This window comes from Pelodiscus sinensis, chromosome 5 (assembly GCF_049634645.1).
Source record: "Pelodiscus sinensis isolate JC-2024 chromosome 5, ASM4963464v1, whole genome shotgun sequence".
In the NCBI taxonomy this organism is placed as follows: domain Eukaryota; kingdom Metazoa; phylum Chordata; order Testudines; family Trionychidae; genus Pelodiscus; species Pelodiscus sinensis.
The window spans coordinates 66931571-66951820 of NC_134715.1; positions in this window are offsets into that span (position 1 = coordinate 66931571).

A 20250-nucleotide genomic window follows, 5' to 3' on the forward strand; every position below is an offset into this window, starting at 1 on the left:
AGGAATTTGAAGGAAGAATTATGTGTAATGAAATAACGAGAAATCCATGAAAAGCATGTACTCATGCTACAATCTCTTATTTCAGTTTTTTTAATGTTCTGTATGTTAAATCTTGATCTATCTAACTCATTATATGAATGCTGTAGGTTAGGCCTATACCTACTATGAATAACTAAGAAACATTCAAAATGGACCTGTCATAGAGTTTAGATCCTAATCTAAATCTTAACATTGTCAAAGTTCAGGCATGTTCGGACTTAGGGTTTTGGTTCATACTAAACTCCAGCTGAATTTTTTTTCTTAATTGAACCAGTTAAGTTCCAGAAGGTGTATTTATCTAGTGTTACAGAACACACAAGTACTGTCTGGACTACTGGCTTCTATTTCCAGGTCTGATCAGACTCACTATCTGATCTACATGAAATCATAACTTCTTTTGGGTTCCTTTTTGCCCAAAGATAAAATGGGGATAATACTATCTCACAGGAGTGTTCAGGGTTCATATATAGATATTTATACAGCGCTTTCAGATCCTTTAGTGGAAGGTGTTATAAAAAATGCAAGGAACTGGTATTCTCTGTAATCTCATCTATAAGCAGGAGAACAATAAAAATGAAAGTTTAAGATGCAACAATATAGACTGTGAGTCAATGTTCACAAGGAATTAATTTGCCATGCGGTCACAACATTATGTTCTGCTTATGGCAACATGGATGCAATGTGTAACAAAAGTGATTCTGAATGTGGCACAATACCTTCCAGAGCTTTCAGTATTTAGATTTCTGGCAGATGTAGATTTCTGTCAACTCAAATATAATCTGAAGTTGGTGAAACATATAAAATGACAGATGTGACTTGACGAGACTAAAAATGTTTACGGTTACTCAGTCACTATGACGTCAACTCTTGTTTTCATTATCAGTTTCTTGCAGTCTTTTTATTTTTGAATGATCACTTATTTCAGGAAGATTTGCAGATTGACACTGAAGGGAAAATAATTCTTGAAGATAAGCTTAGATGATAGTGCCAATGTTAAAATAATTCAAAATCCTAATAAATCATAAGGTCCCTTTCATCTTATACTGGGTATCTTTGAAGCAAAAAAAGAAAGCTCAGTATTGAAGTGCTTCCTGTAACATGGAGCTTCAGCAATGAAGTCTATTCAATGGGCCAAATATTGATCCAACTGAAGTCAATGAGAACTCCCACTGACTTAAATGAGACTAGGATTTTGTCCTGTCTGAGCATACATGCAGCACTTTCTCTCAAGATTATGTTTGTCGCAGGTATATGATGACTCAGGTCTCTGATAACTATCTTTCATCATTATTTTTGGCATCTGGTGGGGAAGTCTCCAGGATATAAAGTTTAAAATTTTGGTGGTGGCATTTTCTTTTTCACTAGGCAGTTTGGGTAAATTTTTCATTAATAAATGGATTTAGATTCATAAGTGCCAAAGGCACTTAGACAAACACGCCAAGGGAACGTAATGCTACTAAGTCACTATGAAAATGAGACTTAGAAGCATATTAAGGGGCTTAGGTTTCTGAACATTTTAACCTTTTTTATTTTAAAAATAAAGAGTTAAAGGGGAAAATTAATATCTGAAATCAGTGCCAGTAACCTTTACTTAACTTTCTCTGTCAGTTGCTCTAGTTTGACATCATATGTTCATTTCTTAATTCATTGCTGAGGAAAGGTGTCATATTGACAATGCTGTGACAGAAGTCCTCTGACTAAACAAGACATTTACCATGTTGAACACATATCTCAGCCCTGTACTTCAGGTTGAACCACGAAGTATGAGATAATTGTTGAGTGCTCCATACTTCTCTGCCAAGCTGTCGTTTAGGCAGATGTGTCTGATGCAAACTTGTCGGAAGTCAGTGACAGTCCTTCTGGCTTTCAATGCCATTAACTGATTGATACCAATAAACTCACTCCATAATAATTTTCCTTTGTCTTCAGTGGGACCAAAATTTTGGTCCATAATGGAGATATGACTGTTAAAATCCTTTATTACAGTGAGTATCTTACTATTGCATCTTCACATAGTGTTTCAAAGATTCCACACCTCCAGAAGTTGTGTGATGTACATTAGAAGCTAAGCTCACGTTTTAAAAATATGTAATATTTTAGTTGTCTGAACAAAAACTTGACCAGACTGCCAGGTAGTCTTCAGAAGTCCTGAAACAATAGCACTAAGACATGAACTGCCTTATGCATCTCAATTGTGTGATAACTTTAAGACCCACTGATCTCTTTCTGGATGGGAGAGTAGGCCCAATTGCTGCTTTTTGGGTGTTGCTGCCTCTGCCTGTCTTGAAGAGGAAAAGCTATGTAGCACGTTAAAGACTAACAAGGTGGTTTAATAGGTAATGAGCTTTCGTGGGCCCTCTTCCTTTGAAGAGGGACGGCTTTGCTCTAAGTAGTATGATGGAACCTCAAGAGCTCTGTTTTGTTATGCTTAGGCCCTGGGTTTTCCTTAATCCATCCCTTATTAACATTTTGTTGTGTTGTACATTTGAGTACTTTGAAAATATAAAACAAATAAACATAGTTTCTGAGATCCTAGAGCAAGTGGCGTAGCTTCCCCACTCAACACATTATAATACAATGTTAGTAAGACTGAGGCCCAGAAAATATATCCTATGATCTTTGGCAAAAAACTTTACAGTGAAAACTGAACAAATCCATAAAATTCTACATTGGCATTCATCTTTATGAGATGGCAAATGTTTTACTTCCAGGGTTGACATATTTTTGTGTACCATCAAAAGATTAGAATGAAACTCATTTCTTCAGTGAAGCCTGAAACTACACAGACTTTATATAGCTTGGAATTTACTAATGGAAATTTCACAGTCTAGTTTCACTTTCACTTGTGCTGCTTCAGCATCTTCTATGCCTAAAACTCTCTCCCAGCTGAACTATTTAATTTGCTTAGGGTATGGTCCTGTGAGGTGAGGAGTGCCTCCCAAAAGAGTGATTGGTTGTAGAGGGAGAGAAAGCTATTATATGAACAAATCAGTGGCATGCTGCAAATTGTCAACTCCCTTTGAAGTCTGTGGTAGCTAATTGTTCTCAGCATGTTACAGGAAGTGATTAGCATCTTTCAAGATGAAGACCTAAATGTCCCTTGAAAACTTCTTTTCCTGTTCATCCTATGACTTTTTGTCAATATAAAGCATTCTTTGATATTGTTTTATACAGTGATAGGACACTAAATTAAAAACATGACTCATTTTATAATCAGAAGATAAGAGAATGGCTTGGAAGACTAATAAATGATTTTCATTGTGTGTCAAACAGTAATAGAAATCAAAATGTGATCTCATAATGTATTTTTAATTGAATGTGGGCTGGAACGTGAAATAATTATTCAGGTTAATATTGCATTGAATGAGAGAAGCATATTGGTCAACCATTGTCACTGATATTGTAGAGAGATACCAGCATGGTAAGCTGTAGAGAGTAATTAAATGTATTATTCAGTGCTGATAGATGAAACAAACTCAGTGAGTCCCAACTCTGCTCATGCTGATTTCAGTGATGTTGCATTTGATTTATACATGTGTAAATGGGAAGTGTTGCATGTCTGAATTTAGTTGGTTCAATTGAAATTATTTGATCATATCTCTGTTTACATGACTGAAGAAAAGGATTTCTAATCCAGTCAGTTTTACTAACAGCTATGACAACTGACACTTTTAAATAAGTTAAAATATGTTTTCATTGGATCATTATTCATAATTCACAGAGAACATCTGCAATAAAAAAGATCTCTTATCAATCACAGTGCATAATGAAATCATAATCACCTCATCAATTTATTCCATCTTGCTCATTTCAACACACATTGGTAGAAATAGACATTCTTTGTTAGTTTTCAGAGGTCCCTTGATGGTCATTTGGACGAGATCAAAGAAATTAAATATACACATATTCCTTCACTGTGTCACTTACTCCGATTCATCTTAAGTACAGCGGTTTTTAGTTTAATAGGTACAGAGCGCTAAATTTTAAAGATAACAATCAAAATTCCTTTTTAAGTAACAAAAGAATTGGCACCATGAGGACAGTGCAAGAGAAGACTTCCCAAGACAGTTTGCATGGAAGGACTTCAGATAACCCCCTGGAAAAGGGAAACAGGTAATGACATGGCCAGAGGTTTGAGTTATGAAGAAAAGACTGAAGTTCCTGCCATAGGATAGGGAAGGACACCATCAGAGGGGGCTAAAACACCTTGCAGAGCTAATCCCCAGAATGGCCAGTAAGAGGCACTACTACGAGTGTACTACAAGGAATATAGTAAAAGTCCCAATTCCAAAAGTCCAAATTAAATGCAATGAGGGAAAGAATATCTTCACAAAAGAATTCCGGGAACAACCTGTTTAAACTGAAAAAATATAAAAAACAACAAATACTCTTGCAGGACATTAGAGACTAATAAAATATGTAGATGGTATGAGCTTTCATGGGCACAACCCACTTCTTTAGATGAATGGAGTTAACAGTCCAGCTTATAAATAAACAGGGAATGGGGGGAGAAGATAAAGAATGAAAAAGGGGGGGGGGAATAGTGTGTCCATGCTACATGAAGCAGATAGAGAAGCTGCTAATTGTTCTTAAGTATCCATTGTTTGGTTTACAATATCATTAGCATGAGGAACATAGCCAGCCATTCAGCCAATGTCTTTATTCATACCTCTGTGATAGGAATCAAACTTGTAAATGAAGTTAAGTTCTAAGGCTTCCCTGAAGAGTTGGCTTGTAGAATTGGCCTGAAACAATACAGTGACTTTGAGATCCATTAATGAGTGCTAGGGCAAGTTAAAATGTTCCCCAACAAGTTTGTGTGTGTTGCTTTTTCAAATATCTGATTTGTGTCCATTAATTCTTTTTCATAGAGACTGTCCAGTTTGGCCAATATACATGGAAGAGGGGCATTGCTGGCATAGATCACATTAATGTATGTCCAGGTAAATGAGCCTCATGTGGTGATTTACATGGCTAGGCCTTGTGATGATATCACTTGTATAAATTGAAACTGGGGTTGATTGCAGGGGTGAGTTCCTCAGTGAGTAGTAGGATAGAGGTGTGCTACATGGTTACTGGAAAGAAGTTGTTTGAGGTTGGGGGTTGTCTGTAGGCAAGGATTGGCCTTTCCTCCAAAGCCTGTGAGAGTGAGGGGTCATTTTCAAAGATAGGTTGTAGATTGTTAATAATGCATTAGAGGGTTTTAAGTTGTGGGCTGTAGCTGATGACAAGTGTTGTCCTGTTGTTTTCTTTTCTTAGCCTGTCTTGAATTGGCTGATATCTGGGCATTCTTCTGGCTCTGTCAATCTGTTTTTTCAGTTATCTGGGTGGGTATTTCAGTTTTAAGAATGCTCTATATAGATCCTGTAAGTGGGCGTTTCTGTCTGTGGGAGCGAATTCGGATCTATCTTAGGGTTTGGCTGTAAACAACTGATTGAGAAATGTGTCTTGAATGGAAGCTAGAGGCATAAAGGTAAGTATGATAGTCAGTAAGTTTCCAGTATAAAGTGGTGGAAATGTGTCCGTTACATAATTGTACTGTAGTGTCAAGGAAGTGGATCTCTTGTGTGGACTGGTCCAGGCTGAGGTTGATGGTTGGGTGAAAATTGTTGAAATCCCTGTGAAATTGTTCAAGGGTCTCTTATCCTCTGACCTGGAACATGAGTCTTTTGATGCCATGGGATTCCTGCAAAGGAGGAAAGAAAAAGATTAGGCTTATTATTGCTTAATTAAACAACATTAATTTATAATATGGAAGATTGTAGGGGGATGTGTATGGGTAATGATTATCATTAGATTCTCATGATGTATGGGTATGCATGTGTAACACTGCCTTTGAATGTATTCACTGTTCACAGGTATTTGACCAATACATTTTCAATCTATTGTTGGAATGGGAGAATTCTGTTTTATTGCAGTAGGTCAGATAAATCACATGTTATTGAAATATTGTTTGTTCCATGACAGGGTGCAAACATTTCTTGATGTAAATTCATAATTAATTATCTGTAAAAATTCATCTGACTTTACCATTCACTTTCTGCAAATACTTTTATTAGTAAACTTGATCATTTGAATATTCACCAAAACCAAACAGGAAAAGGGTGAGAAAATTTGAAAGAAGGCAAAGTTGACATTTTCCTATAGACGAATTTGAGGTTTAGTGAAACTGCTTATTCCAACAGGAAACTTTGTCTTTTTTTTTAACTGTTCTCTACCCACAACTATCCAAAAGTCTATAATTAATTGTGGTATTGAGAGAGAACATTATCTGGATATCTGAATGAACTGAACATTGTCCGACCTGACTTCATTTCTGAAGTGCTGAGAAATGAGGAAGTAAGTGCAGGAGCCATGCATCTGCCCAGAAAATTGAGAATGTAACTTGATTTCTTTCTTGTAACACAATTGCAACAGAAGCTTTGTAGTCTAATGATTTAGGGAGTTAAGTACAGATCCAGCTATGAAATTTGATGGTTACGTTTATCTCCGAATATATACATTTCCACCATCATTTCCACTTTATCAAATGACTGCTCCATCCAGTCCAGTATTGTGTCGTTCTGTCAGGGACCTGTTCCAAATGAGTAATTATAGGGAAATTTACTGACAAGGGAAGTGTCTTCTTAATCTCCATTAATACTAGATGTTAGGTTGTAGCACGCAGTTTGAGGTTTAATAAATATCTCATCCAAAACTCTTGTTTCTCTAATATTTACAACCTCTCTGGCTACATTTGTTCCATTTAACTGTCTATTCCTTTTTTACTCAAGCCTTAGAGATGATCTCAGTTAGAATCAGCCTTAGTGAAAATGGCACCCTGTGCAAACTTGTATTTTCGGTGCCTCTTGAGTTAAAGAATGTAGTAGTGAAAATTTCAGAAGTGAAGTTGTATTCTCAAAAGCTTTTATAATTTACTAAAAAAACTGACAAAAATTGATTCAATTTTTTAAAATTAATAAACCATCAAATAAACATTAAACTAAACACTAAACTAATGACTAACAATTACAAAATGTTTTTTGCCAAGATGCTAAGATTCAGAAGGCAGCGCTGCATACCTTTGCTGCTGCAAACTGTGACATTGCTTGTGACAGGGTGAGAGTTTGAGCTACAGCATTCCCCAGGGACAGGGTGTGGACATGGAGTCTCATGAGATTAAGGGACAAGGCACAACTTTGGGGCAGGTGGAGAAAGCTGCTCAGTTCTTTCCTACTCTGGGTGCAGGGCCTGCTATTGTCTCTGCCCCTTCCAAAAGGAATTGTCACTATCAGTCCTTTGGCCACATACTCCCTTTAAGAGTTACCTGGATTATTTTAGATTAAATATTTACCCTAAGGCATGAGGTCCAAAAGGCAGGCTGCTATTTTTGAATGGCATCAGATTGTGAAATGAAACAGTGGGTGAAAAAAACTGAGTGGGTCAGTCACCCTTCAGTGGGCTTCTTCCTCGACAGCCTGAGCTGGTCTGCAGAAGCCCTGGCTGCTCCTTTTCTACAACTGAACTATCCCTTTATGCCTGGTGCTTGGCCTGCAGCTCCAGGGGAGCTGTGAGATGGGGGCTGCATCTTGCCCGAACTGAGGATCCTCCTGCAGCCCTCTGGGCACTCGTGACTCACCATGGTGCCATTTCAAATTTTGATGGGGATGGGGGAGGGAACTTTAACTGTGAGTCTAGAAGGTATATCTACACTTGTACTCTAGTTCCAACTAGGGATGTAAATGTAGGCATTTGAAATAGTCAATTAAGCGGGGATTTAAATATCCCGTGCTTCATTAGCATGATCTCGCCAGCGCGTCACTCCGATCAACAGCTGTTTCGAAAGCACGCCGGGATGCGTTAGTTGGAACCAAACCCCTTGGTTCGAACTAACGTTACTCATTAAAAAATGAATGGACCTAAAACAACAAATCATGTTTGGTTTTAGGATATATATTTTGTATATTTTGACATGTAATAACACTTAGGGTGTGTCTAGACTACATGCCTCCTTCGACGGAGGCATGTAGATTAGCCAGATCGGAAGAGGGAAATGAAGCCGCGATTAAAATAATCGCGGCTTCATTTAAATTTAAATGGCTGCCCCGATCTGCCGATCAGCTGTTTGTCGGCAGATCGGGGCAGTCTGGACGCGACGCGCCGACAAAGAAGCCTTTCTTCATCGGCACAGGTAAACCCAGCCTTTCTTCATCGGCACAGGTAAACAGAGGCCAGGGACACCATATCTACCCCCTGGCTAATAGCACTCCATGGACCCAACCTCCATGAATTTATCTAACTTCTCTTTAAACTCTGTTATACTTCTAGCCTTCACAGCCTCCTGTGGCAAGGAGTTCCACAGGTTGACTATTTGCTTTGTGAAGAAGAACTTTCTTTTATTAGTTTGAAGCCTGCTACCCATTCATTTCATTTGGTGTCCTCTAGTCCTTATATTATGGGACCTAATGAAGAACTTTTCTTTATGCACCCTCTCCACACCACTCATGATTGTATAGACTTCTATCATATCCCCCCTCAGTCTCCTCTTTTCTGAGCTGAAAAGTCCCAGTCTCTTTAGCCTCTCTTCATATGGGACCTGTTCCAAACCCGTAATCATTTTAGTTGCCCTTTTCAGAACCCTTTCCAAGGACAAAACATGTTTTTTGAGGTGAGGAGACCACATTTGTACACAGTACTGAAGTTATGGCGTACCATAGTTTGATACTTGCCCTCCTCCTTCTTTCCCTGGCTTCCCCCTTCCAGCTCCCTCCTCCCAGGTTTCCCCCTCCCCTCTCCCACCTCCTTTTCCCTGTCTCCCCAGAGGTTAATCCCCCCCCAGTTTTGTTAAATAAAGAGAGTTTCTATTTTTGAACACACGTGTCCTTTATTTTTTATATCAGGAAGGGGGGCTAGGTAGGGGTAAGTGGAAGGAGGTGAGGGAGGAATGGGGTACGAGCCCCCGATGGGGAGGACTGCGGTGGCTCTGCGGGCTCCTCTCCTGCAGCCCTCCGATTGACCCCCCCCCCGGATGGCAGCCTGTGGCAAGTGCAGCCGGGCTGATGGCCAAGTGCTGTGATGTGCCGAGTGTGGGCACTCAGGGCCCTCCAAGACAGGACTGCTTTGCTGTCCCTCATCGAGGTAGACAAGCAAGCGGGGAACCCTGAGAACTATCTGTCCAGGGTGGGGGTTGGGTCCCTTTAAGCACAGCCCTCGGCTAGCCTGAGACAGCAGCTCCACGCTCTAAGTCGTAACCTGATGCCCTGCTGGCACTGCTTCCGGCTATCCTTAACCTCGGTTCAGGGTCCACTCAATGTGGACATGCTAGTTCAAATTAGTAAAACGCTAATTCGAACTAGTTTTAAGTTTAGATGCACTAGTTCGAATTAGCTTAGTTTGAATTAACTAATTCGAATTAAGTTAGTTCGAATTAGTGCTGTAGTGTAGACCTACCCTCTGTTTGTTCTCCTGTAGGTTCTTATGTAAATGTGTTTCAGCCAGCAAGGCAAAAAACACCTGCCATGATGTTATTTCCCATTTCTGTTGGGAGGGGGTACATGGGAGAACAGACATCCTCTCCTCCTTACTACTCCCTGATATTTCGTGCACATGCTATTGTTTTCCTCTCCTCTCCTGGCTCCAGGATGACTCTAGCTAGCGGGGGAGAGGGCTGGGCAGGCAGACCTGGGCAGAAAACTGGGTGGGAGGCAATGTTACCCAGCACAGGGCATGTAACTCCCAGGCCCTGCTCCAGGCTGGGGTTTGCCCTTAAAGGGCCAGTGCAGGGCAAGCGCCCTGTCACAGCCCCCAACAGCACATCACCCTGAATGGCAGCCCTCATCACCAATATCTAGGGCTGGCATTGAGCTTGATGCCTAAAGATTTTTTCTGTCTCAACTTCTAGGCATGAGCATCATAGGAATTAATTAGTCACAGAACTGTTACCTAAGAACTGGCCAGAGCTGAAGATCAGTTCAGCCACAAAGCAGTGTCCTAGGGCATTCTCCTCTTTCATCCCGCTAAGTCTGCAAGGCAGACAAGAATAGTGGAAGTGCAATGCTGGTGGGGCTAATATTAAGGCAAAAGGGTCTTTATTTTATAAGACCAGGACATTGGACACACAGGCTGTGTCTACATTGGCACTCTTTTCCGGAAAAGGGATGCTAATGAGACAAGTAGGAATTGCAAATGACGTGGGGGATTTAAATATCCCCCGTGGCATTTGCATGAACATGGCTGCCGCTTTTTTCCGGCTTGGGGCTTTGCCGGAGAAAAGCGCCAGTCTAGACGGGATCTTTCAGAAAATAAAGCCTTTTCCGGAAGATCCCTTATTCCTGATTTTAAGGGGACTTGCAATTCCGACTTGTCTCATTAGCATCCCTTTTCCGGAAAAGGGTGCCAATGTAGACACAGCCACAGAGTATAGGTTGCACCTCTAAAATCCAGGATTCTCTGGTCCAGGAACATCCGTGGTCCAGCATGACCATGGTTGTTCTAGGATTAGAGAGTCCTGGTGCGCTGCAGGGTAGTAAGGGATAGGCTAGGAGCCAAGAGTGGCTCAGTGTTCTGTGAGGGAGTGCTGGGAGCTAGCATGCAGTTCAGCTGGGCTGCGGGGGGTGCCAGAAGCTGGCACGTGGCTCATCTGGGCTGGGAAGAGTCTAGGAGTTGGTGCATGGCTCAGCTGGGATGTGGAGGGAGCAAGGAAGTCCAGGGGAGGGAGGCTGAAATGACTTTTGGAATGACAGTCTGCATTTCTCATCTGCTGTCATTTAAAGGTCAAGGTGAAAAAATGGATAATGTGGTTTTATCGTCCAATGTATTCATGACTTCCTGCTTAATTTTTAATTATTCTTTTATGTTATGAGCTAGAAAGTTTTCTAATTCAACCAGTCCCCTTTACAGGATTTTATATCCCCACCTTTCGCTTTATATATGTTTAACTTTCTCAACTCCTTTTTGCAGTCTTTTCAGCCATTCTACTTGATGTTTTAAACATTACCCAAACCTAGAGGTATGGGCATGATGGCCTAACAAGTCTTTTAAATATCTACTTTCTATGATGCTCATGCTATAGTTTCTTTGTTTTAAACTCATTTTATTTCGTGACTTTCTTCCTTCATCCATATTGGCTTCCTGGAATTTCTCATTTTATTGCTACATGCTATGTATTCCATATCCTTTGGGCACACTTCAATCTATTATTCACTTTTCATTTTCTCTCTCCATGCTGTTTCCTCTCTGCTTTATCACACTTGATTACTCTCAAACTGTTGCAATGTTTCAAAATGTGCTATTCTAAAATGTAGTATATTTTCTCCCTTTGGCTTTACTTCAGCCTTTATTTTATACTTAAGTAGATTATGATTACAGTGCAGCACAACTTTGCTTGCAATCTGTATCCCAAAGTGCTTTCCAGAATTAAATAATTTGGTATTACAAACAATAATGAAACTAGTAGTGTAAAGACATTGCATGAAAAATATATTCAGTCATTTGTTCCTAAAATCTAGATTTGTAGAATAGACAATCTAAGAAATATTCCAAAAAAGATAAAGGATGTTTCAAAATAAGATTTGAAAAAAAAATCAAGAAATGTGGGGACATAGTAAGGTAGCTATGAGAAGATACAGAATCACAGAATGTATAGAGAATCATGTTTTCACATGTGCAGTAGTGAATGTGCAAAAGGATTAAAAAGTGGCTAGGGATCAATGGGGTTATCTGACAATAATATAGGAAAAGAGGAATCCTTGGGGGTAGGCAGTAACTAGTCCATAGACTTATAAAAGGGACAGTTTCTGCTACCTTTATTCATGTTGAGTAGCACTTTACTTCATGAGTAATCCCCAAAAGAGTAATGTTGGCCAAATATGGCCAAATGGAACTTGAAACTGACAGGAAGCCATTGATTTTTTTTCTGCTATGTGTTACTCAAGAAGCGTTCGTGCCCTTTTCACATATCCCATAAGAAAGTAATTGGTCACCTGTGACGCATCCCAGTAGCTCTGATTTGTAGTATGGGGGATAAACTTTTTTGGTACACAGGACCATAATATAATTCTTTCAGAAATACTAGCATGCCTCGAATCCATTATTGAATTTTCCTTATAATGACTCTCCTGATTCATGTGTGTGTGTACATATCTTTTCCGTGTGTGTAAAGAAACTTGTTTTAATTACACACAATAAGATTGGCCTCTGCCCTAATCAATCTGTAAGATTCTCCCATTGTGGCACATGTGTCCTGCATGGCATGTGCATCCACAAAAAGAAGACAACAAAACCCTCCTAAAATCTAGCCATGGTTGAAACAAGTATATACCTCATGTTTAAAATTCTGTGTGAATCTTGGGCTATATGAAGACCTACTAAGGCTAATAAGGGATCTCTGATATTTTTTTTCTTGTGAGAAATATGCTCATGGGAATAATAGTAATTTTAAAATAGTAGGTGAGATCCTCCACCCAATATAAATCTCCTTTCCTTCCCACCAGCAGTACAAATGGCACTTAAAACTCCCCAGAAAGGGCAGCTTAAAGTTTTCTTGTCAGATGTGAATAGCTTAGCCATCTAAGCTTAGCCAGGTCTGTGCCACCCATTCCTTGCCTCTGCTTGTGGGAGGAGGTAAGGTTACAGACTTGAGTAAGGCAGAAGTGTCTGACTGCATCTTTAACTTTTGGATGTTACATGAATGTCAGAATCTGTAGAGGCTGACCTTTTGATCAATAATGGAATTGTAACACATTTCCTGGAAGTATAAAATAGTATTAAACTACCTGTACATAAAGGACCAAATTAAAATGTGATTCCATTGAAATTATTAGGTTCATCATTAGTAACAATCAATCACATGTTGTAATCTTTTTAATGCAAATTCTTTGCATAGGACAGCATCTCTCTATTATTGGTACAGCACAAGTAAATGTGGCACTACAGGTTGAATCTCCCTGGTCCAGCACCATTGGGGCCAGACCAGAGAATGATGGTTTTTGGAGGTACAACCTGTACTGTAAAAAGCATGGAGCGGAGAATCCCTGGAACTAGAATTTGGCAGATAAAGGTGTGATAAATGTGGTTACAGAGACTCCCTTGACACTGTCACTTGATACGCAGAGCCGACATTCCTGCTCTACTTGTGGCTCACAACTCTGCCCTGCTGAGTCATGCCCTCTGGGCCCATACAACACTGACAGACTGCACAAACTCCTTGTCCCCCAGATAACTTAATAAACAAAACTGACGTTATTAAGTATAAAAGGTAGGATTTAAGTGGCCATGAATAAAATATGTGGAATGGCCCACCCAAAATGACTGCTAGAAACATTTAAGACTGAATGAGGAGGAGGATCAAGCCCAGATGGAGAGGCTTTCCAGTCTGTGAAAGAAGCTTATCAGAATAAATCTGAGAGTGAGATTTTACATGTAACCACATTCTTAGTGTATTAAGCTTAGCTTGTCCGTTCTGTTTTATTCAGTTTAGTAATCTACATTGTTCTGTTTGCTATCCCTTATGACCACTTAAATTCTACTTTATATACTTAATAAAATCACTTTTGTTGTTAAAAATCTAGTGTAAGTAATTGTTACCTGTGAGGTGCAACCAGGACTCTATGCAAATCTGTCCTTACCTTGATAAAGGGAGGGAATAGGAGCTTATCGTGTTGAAGACTTTATATATAAGACAGATTTATCTGGGTTTCAGATACCATTGGGGCATTAGTATAAATGAATCACATATCTTTATCTCTTAAAATAAATTCTTTATGTGGGGCAGCATCTCTCTATTGTTGGTACAACACAAAGTAAAGGTGGCACTACTGGAATGGAGAACCCTGGAGCTAGAATTTGGCCAAAATAAATGATTCCTCTGCACACTAAGAAAGGAAAGCAGAATGAAGCAATGATTTTTTAAATTGGATTAGTATCTTAGGCATATTATAAGAGAACCTCACAAAGTTCTCATTTATGGACAACTTGATTTCTGCTGACCTCAAATGAAACACTAAATGAAATCTAGTATCAGAAACCTTCCAAAGTACATAAGAACATAAGAACGACCATACTGGGTCAGACCAAAAGTCCATCTAGCCCAGTATCCTGTCCGCTGACAGTGGTCAATACCAGATGCCCCAGAGGGAAGGATCACATCAAGTAATCCTCACATGATCCCTCCACTGTCACCCACCTCCAGAGAAACAGAGGCTAGGGACATCCTTCCTACCCATCCTGGGTAATAGCCACTGATGGACCTAACCTCTATGAAAGTTTGTACCAAATTCCTATTAAGCCACAGATCTTTAGCTGCTGTGCATTGGAGCTATGACTATGTACATCCGATTAAGATCTTCCCCAGTTCACCTGGGACCAGTGTTAATTTTTTGTTTTGTATCTTTTAGATCTTATGTGTGTCTTCTTTGTGGCCTGCTCCTACAAGAGTATTTAGCATGAAGATAATTTCTTAAAGTGAAGATTAGGCAATGCTGAAAAATCCTCTGTCCTGTTCATAGCCTGCTAAAGGATTTTGTTTGATGTTGGAGAGGACCAAGGGGAGGAAAATGTCATCTGATTATTAGATCAGATGAGACAGGATTTGCCCCTTTTGGAGCTAAGAGGTTCAGTCTTCAGAATCCAGGGATATCCTGAGCTCCATTGGACACCAGGACCATGTTTACAGATGCTATACCCTTCTGGACCACAACCAGTCAATATGGTTCCATTGATAGTCGGCTGCCAGCAGGCTTAAAAATTACTCTGCAGTGCAGTTGGATTCAAATGAAAAATGTATACAGGCTCAAGCTCTAAGAGAAAGCATCCTGCTTTATTAAGTATATCTTCTGAGAGACAGGCCTTTTTGGTATCTGTTCTTGAGGCTAGTTGGATAATTTTCTGTGTGCCTTTTACCTTACTTTAATCCCTTTTCTGATTAAACTTCATGCTATATATCCAATCATGATACCTGCATAACCGTATCTCTGGGAAATATTTTCCTTCTAAGATCAGCATCATACTGGTTCACATTTGGACCCAAATCTAAATACCAGGAACCACCATCTGACTAAAAATAAGTCCAGGTTCAAGCATGATATTCCTGTGAGCCCCACAAGAATCCTTGCTGCTTCTACTTTTCTGGGGTTAAACTTCAAACAGGCAACTGAGTCTAGGGACAATATTAGAAAATTGAAGGCTAATATAAATTTGGACATTGTTAATAATAATAATAATTAATGATTAATAATTAAATAATCAGCATTCATGCATCATACTAAACAAATATTGGCTTGTTTGTATTTTTCCATCATTTTCTTCAGGAACTTGTAACTTCATAAATGAATAACATGAAACAAATTTGCTAATCCAAAATTAGTTTCTAATTATTCATGGATCATTCCTCCTGTCAGATTCCTGGTAATTAACTGAACGCAGTGATCCAATAAAACAAATTGTGAGATGAGTAATTTGTCATATCTTCCTTAATTAGTCCAATTAGAAAAACTATGTAAACCTAATAGTCAGTAAAACCAGGAGAAGGCATTCCAGACATTGCCTTAGAACAACAGGAAATACCTAATTCCATGGTGGATTTGCTACATTTAGTAGCTACGAAAAATGCACAAGATTTTTTTTCCATACACACAAAATTAATTTAAAAAGGGAGTAAGGGACATTCCTGGCAGGAGACATAGTCAAACTCATTAGATATAAAATATAAATTCATTTTGTATATGATTTTTGTAATATCTGTAATTAATTCAAGGCATTTTTTGCACATATACATTGAGAAATAGAAAGTCAGTTTATTTTTATCTTCCTCATTATTGAATTTTTACTGCTGCACCTTTTCTTGCACTGAAGTTGTAATGTTGCAGTTATGATGCTACAGTTATTCCAACAGCAATGGTGTCTATATATGGACACATTTACAAGATTATTTAAATACAGAATTATGAAGTGGGAATGTTTGGTAAGGAGTAGTGTTCCCTCTAAGATTTTCCATCCTTGAGCAGGTTGAATTTTCTTTTGAGTGGTTTGAAATTTCTTATGGGCAACACTAATATTGAGATAGTATATGGATGTGCACCCACCAATACAAACAAAAACCATAAATATAAATATACATTTTTAATAGTTCATAGGTGTGAAAGAAAATATATTAAATCAAGGGATAATTAACAAAGAGCAATGCTTATGATTATTTAATATGAAATCAAATAAAAGGAAAATTAACACTACCCTTGGCTGAAGTGGCTTATGCCCATGAAATTTCATGATACTATTTATATATTTTTGTTAGCCTAAGGTGCTACAGAACCATTGTTGATTTTTAAATTTTTTTAGTTGCAGACTAACATGGCTACCCCTCTGAAACCTTGGAGTACCTAGTAACTCATAAGAGCCAGAACTCTACCACATAGCAAAGATCTGGCCTTAATGCAATACAGTTTACCATGTATTAATTAGTAACATGGGATTAAAAAAAAATCAAGATCAGAATTTTAGCTATCTGTAACACTCAAAAAAAAAAATCCATCAAAAGAATCTTTTTCTTTCTTTCGTAAACCATTAAAACAGGGGTGGGCAATAATTTTTGATGGGGGGCCACTTCAAGAATTCGGTAGATAGTTGAGGTCTGCACTCTTCCATTATATTAATGGAGAAGGTGTGGGGTTCTGGTTTAGTGATTGGGAATAGAAGGGTATGTCTACACTACCCCGCTAGTTCGAACTAGCTTCCTAATCTGAACTAGCTGTACTCCTCGTTCCACGAGGAGTGGAAGACTAATCCGAACTAGCTACTCCGTGCCGTGTGTAGCCGCGCGGCACGGGGTTCGAACTAGCCGTCATTTAAAAATCCAGGGCTTCATTTGCAACTGCGGATGACTACATTACCCCCACTAGTTCGAACTAGCAGGGTAGTGTAGACAGAGGTTGGGGTAAGTTATTGGGGTGTGGGATCTGGGAAGGAGTTTGGGTGAAGTAGGGGATCGTGACCTGGGATAACCGACTGGGGTGAGGAGGGGGTGAAGGGATTTGGAATGTGACCAGGGATAGCAGATTGGTGCGCAAGGTCTGATAGGAGGTTGTGACCTGAGGAGGAGTGTAAGAGGGGATGCAGTGTCTGGGAAGGCATATGAGGTTTGGAGCAGGGGTGCAGAAGTTTTGGGTTACATGGGGTGGGAGGGCAGAAAGGGGGCAGAGGATTGGGGGAGGAAAGGGCTGACGATTCTGACTGGGAAACCTTACCTGGCTCCAAGTCAGCAGCCCAGCAAGTTCCCCGCCTTCCAGCCCCTGTACGTGCTCAGGAGAGTTGCAGGAGCCATGTTTATTGTTCTAAACTAAATGCTGTGAGTCTAGAGGATGAAGGAGGAGTGGCACTTCACATGCTGCCTGTCCTGCAAATAGGCAGCTGCTACTGGCTGAAAGCAGCTAATAGGAGCTGCTGGAGGCAAGGACAGCATGAAAAGCCTGTCTCCGCTCATTCCATGCTCTCAGCATTCAGAAACACACACGTGGCCCTGCACCCGGCTTTCCAGAGTGCCGAGCAGTTGTGAGCCAGCTAAGGCTTTCACAGCCCAACGATCACCTTTGGCCCAGCCCAGGAGTGGAATCTGGAGCCAGCTTCTCCATTTTAGCAGGCAACAGCTGCTGCTGCTGCTTCTGCTCCTCTGAGAGAGTGAGTACCCCAGCCAATCAGCTGAGCTCCTGCCTGTGTGGGGAGCTCTGAACCTCTGCCCAGGGCTCAGAAAAGGGCTGCACACTTGCATGAGTTCATAGCTTACAGTGAACCTTGGCAGGGAGCTATTCCACATATAAAATACTAACATAGAGAAAGCAGAATGACTAGGCAGGTAAATTACATTGGAAATGAAAGTGATTTCATTGTGTTCTCCAATATAGAAATCCCTCTTAATCGATACGAGGAAGTGGTTTTTAGTTATTATTTGACCTAACTCATAAAGGAGTAGGGGGCGGGGACTAGAACATTGGACATAAAGTTCATTGTCCAAAACTTTAGGGCAATCTCTGTAATTTCATTTGGAATAACAAGTATCTATTCTATCTCTAGAACAGATTTTTTTGGTGTTATATCCTGATCTATGGATTATGTATTAATCACATTGATTACTTAACAATTCCCAGGTATTACTTTCAGGGTTGACAGGTTCTTGTCCCAATATCAGGCCTAACATTATTAAAATTACTATATAGTTGGGAACCCTGATGTGCATGGTTGTAACACGTGTGCTATTGGAACTCTTCTCTATTTACAATAATTTATTAATATACTGATCAAAGTCACAAACACTCCAGTTCAGTACGGGAAGTAAAGATTCTACAGAATGTGCATTTGAACATCTATATACTCATCATCCCTTGCAAAACAACCTACAATGTTAGCCATTACTTTCTTCATCACCATCACCTTCCTCATCGTCATCAGTCACCACCATTCTGGCACCTCCCAAGGGTTACATTTCTCTATCCCATTGCTAGGGTTGTGATATGACTTTTACATGTTGTTATGATGCCACTGTATCTAAAACATATTCCTCTTCCTTATTTGTATTTCCCCACCCTACTATTGGAATGGCTTCTTACTGGTATATCAATTATCTCAACTTATTATTGCATGTGTCAAATTGTTGTCATTGGTCTCATGTGGTCAGTCATCTGCAGTTGTTGACTCATGTTCCTGTAGTTGGTAGGTATCATGGTAAATTACATGATAAATTGACTGAGGAAGGGAAGTAAATGGTTTATTTAGCTGCGCCAAACCAACATCCCTCCCAGTTCCTACTCAACTCTCAGCACTGTCCCAATTTGAACCAAAACATTTTTTAAATTAAAGTTTAGATAACTTTTGCTCCCTTATTTTTCATTGGTTTATGCCACTATTCTTCTGGGTTCTGGCTAGAACTGGCAGTGCTGGGATGTGGTGAACATGGTTTTTCAGATGGTGTTTCTCACTGACTGGAAATCAGAGACCCTCCCCCCCATCCCAAGACAACACCTTGGAGTATTATATTTAAAACATTCTTAGCCCAGTTTTGCAAACCCAGTCATTTTGGAAAGGTCAGCTTCTGAATTTCTAGGTACTTATCCAACCTTCTGTGGTCTGCCCATCACTAATTCATATCAAATGCCAAATAATGCTGATGGGGAAATTCAAAGTATCGTAAAAGCTTAAGTTAAAGTTTTATAAAGATATGACTAATAACATCATAAGCTAGCTGATGTCTTGCCCTCCTGCGTAATTTAATGCAGTCAACTGAGTTTCTTTTAGGCACTCACCAGTTAACAGATAAATGTGATAAAGAAGCTTTCCTGGCTTCAAGGAGGTTGCGGGTTATTGAATCAGACTGACCTTAATAACAGACCCATGGAACAGTTCACTTTCTGGTAATGAAAACAAAATCTCTACTTAGCAAGGTTGGCAGCTGTCAACTCTTTGTGCTTTACTACTGATATACATGTGACTCACAGCATAAGACAAAATTTGCAGCTATACTCTAGGATACAGAACTACAGAATTGTGGGCAAAGTGAACACCCATGCAGGCTAATTTTCAAAATTTAGAAGAACACAAAATGCAAAATAGTTTCAAGCACTCACAGATTCCCTCCAGTGCTTAATTCAGCTTCTTGCTGCCTCCTTCTGGGGACACAAATTGGGGCATGTGCACTCATTATCTTAAAAGCTAACCCACAAGGTGATATGAAATCAAGAGCAGGAGGATGGTATAGTACAGAAGAGAGGAGTAGAGAGATCTTGAAGAGGCACAATTACTAGTCAAGGTGAGAGCATGATGGAAGGAGGAGGGTAGGGTGGGAAAAATACAGAGAAAGAAAGTAGAAGGAGAAGAAGATGGAAGAAAGAAGACAGATGTAAAGAGAAAAAAATGGTGCAACAGTTCAAATTCCAGCTTCCACAGTACAAAAGGAAAGACAGATAGCAGACTGATGAAGGTAAAAAAGGCATAACAGCAAAGGAGTATTTTCCCCACCGAAGGCTGAGGGGAGGGAGGGAGGGAAGAGGGAGAGCTAGCACTGAGAAATTCTTCAGAATCATAGCAATAAAATTCACATACCAGATCAAGAAGCAGAAAGCCGGTATTGTGACTGGTCATTTTGCCATCCTACGAGTCTGAAAGACTTGTTCATTTGTATACTCATCCATTTTGCACTGTTTTTGTGGAGCGGGGAGGGGAAATGTACTGAAAGAAAACTGTTCACCTTAG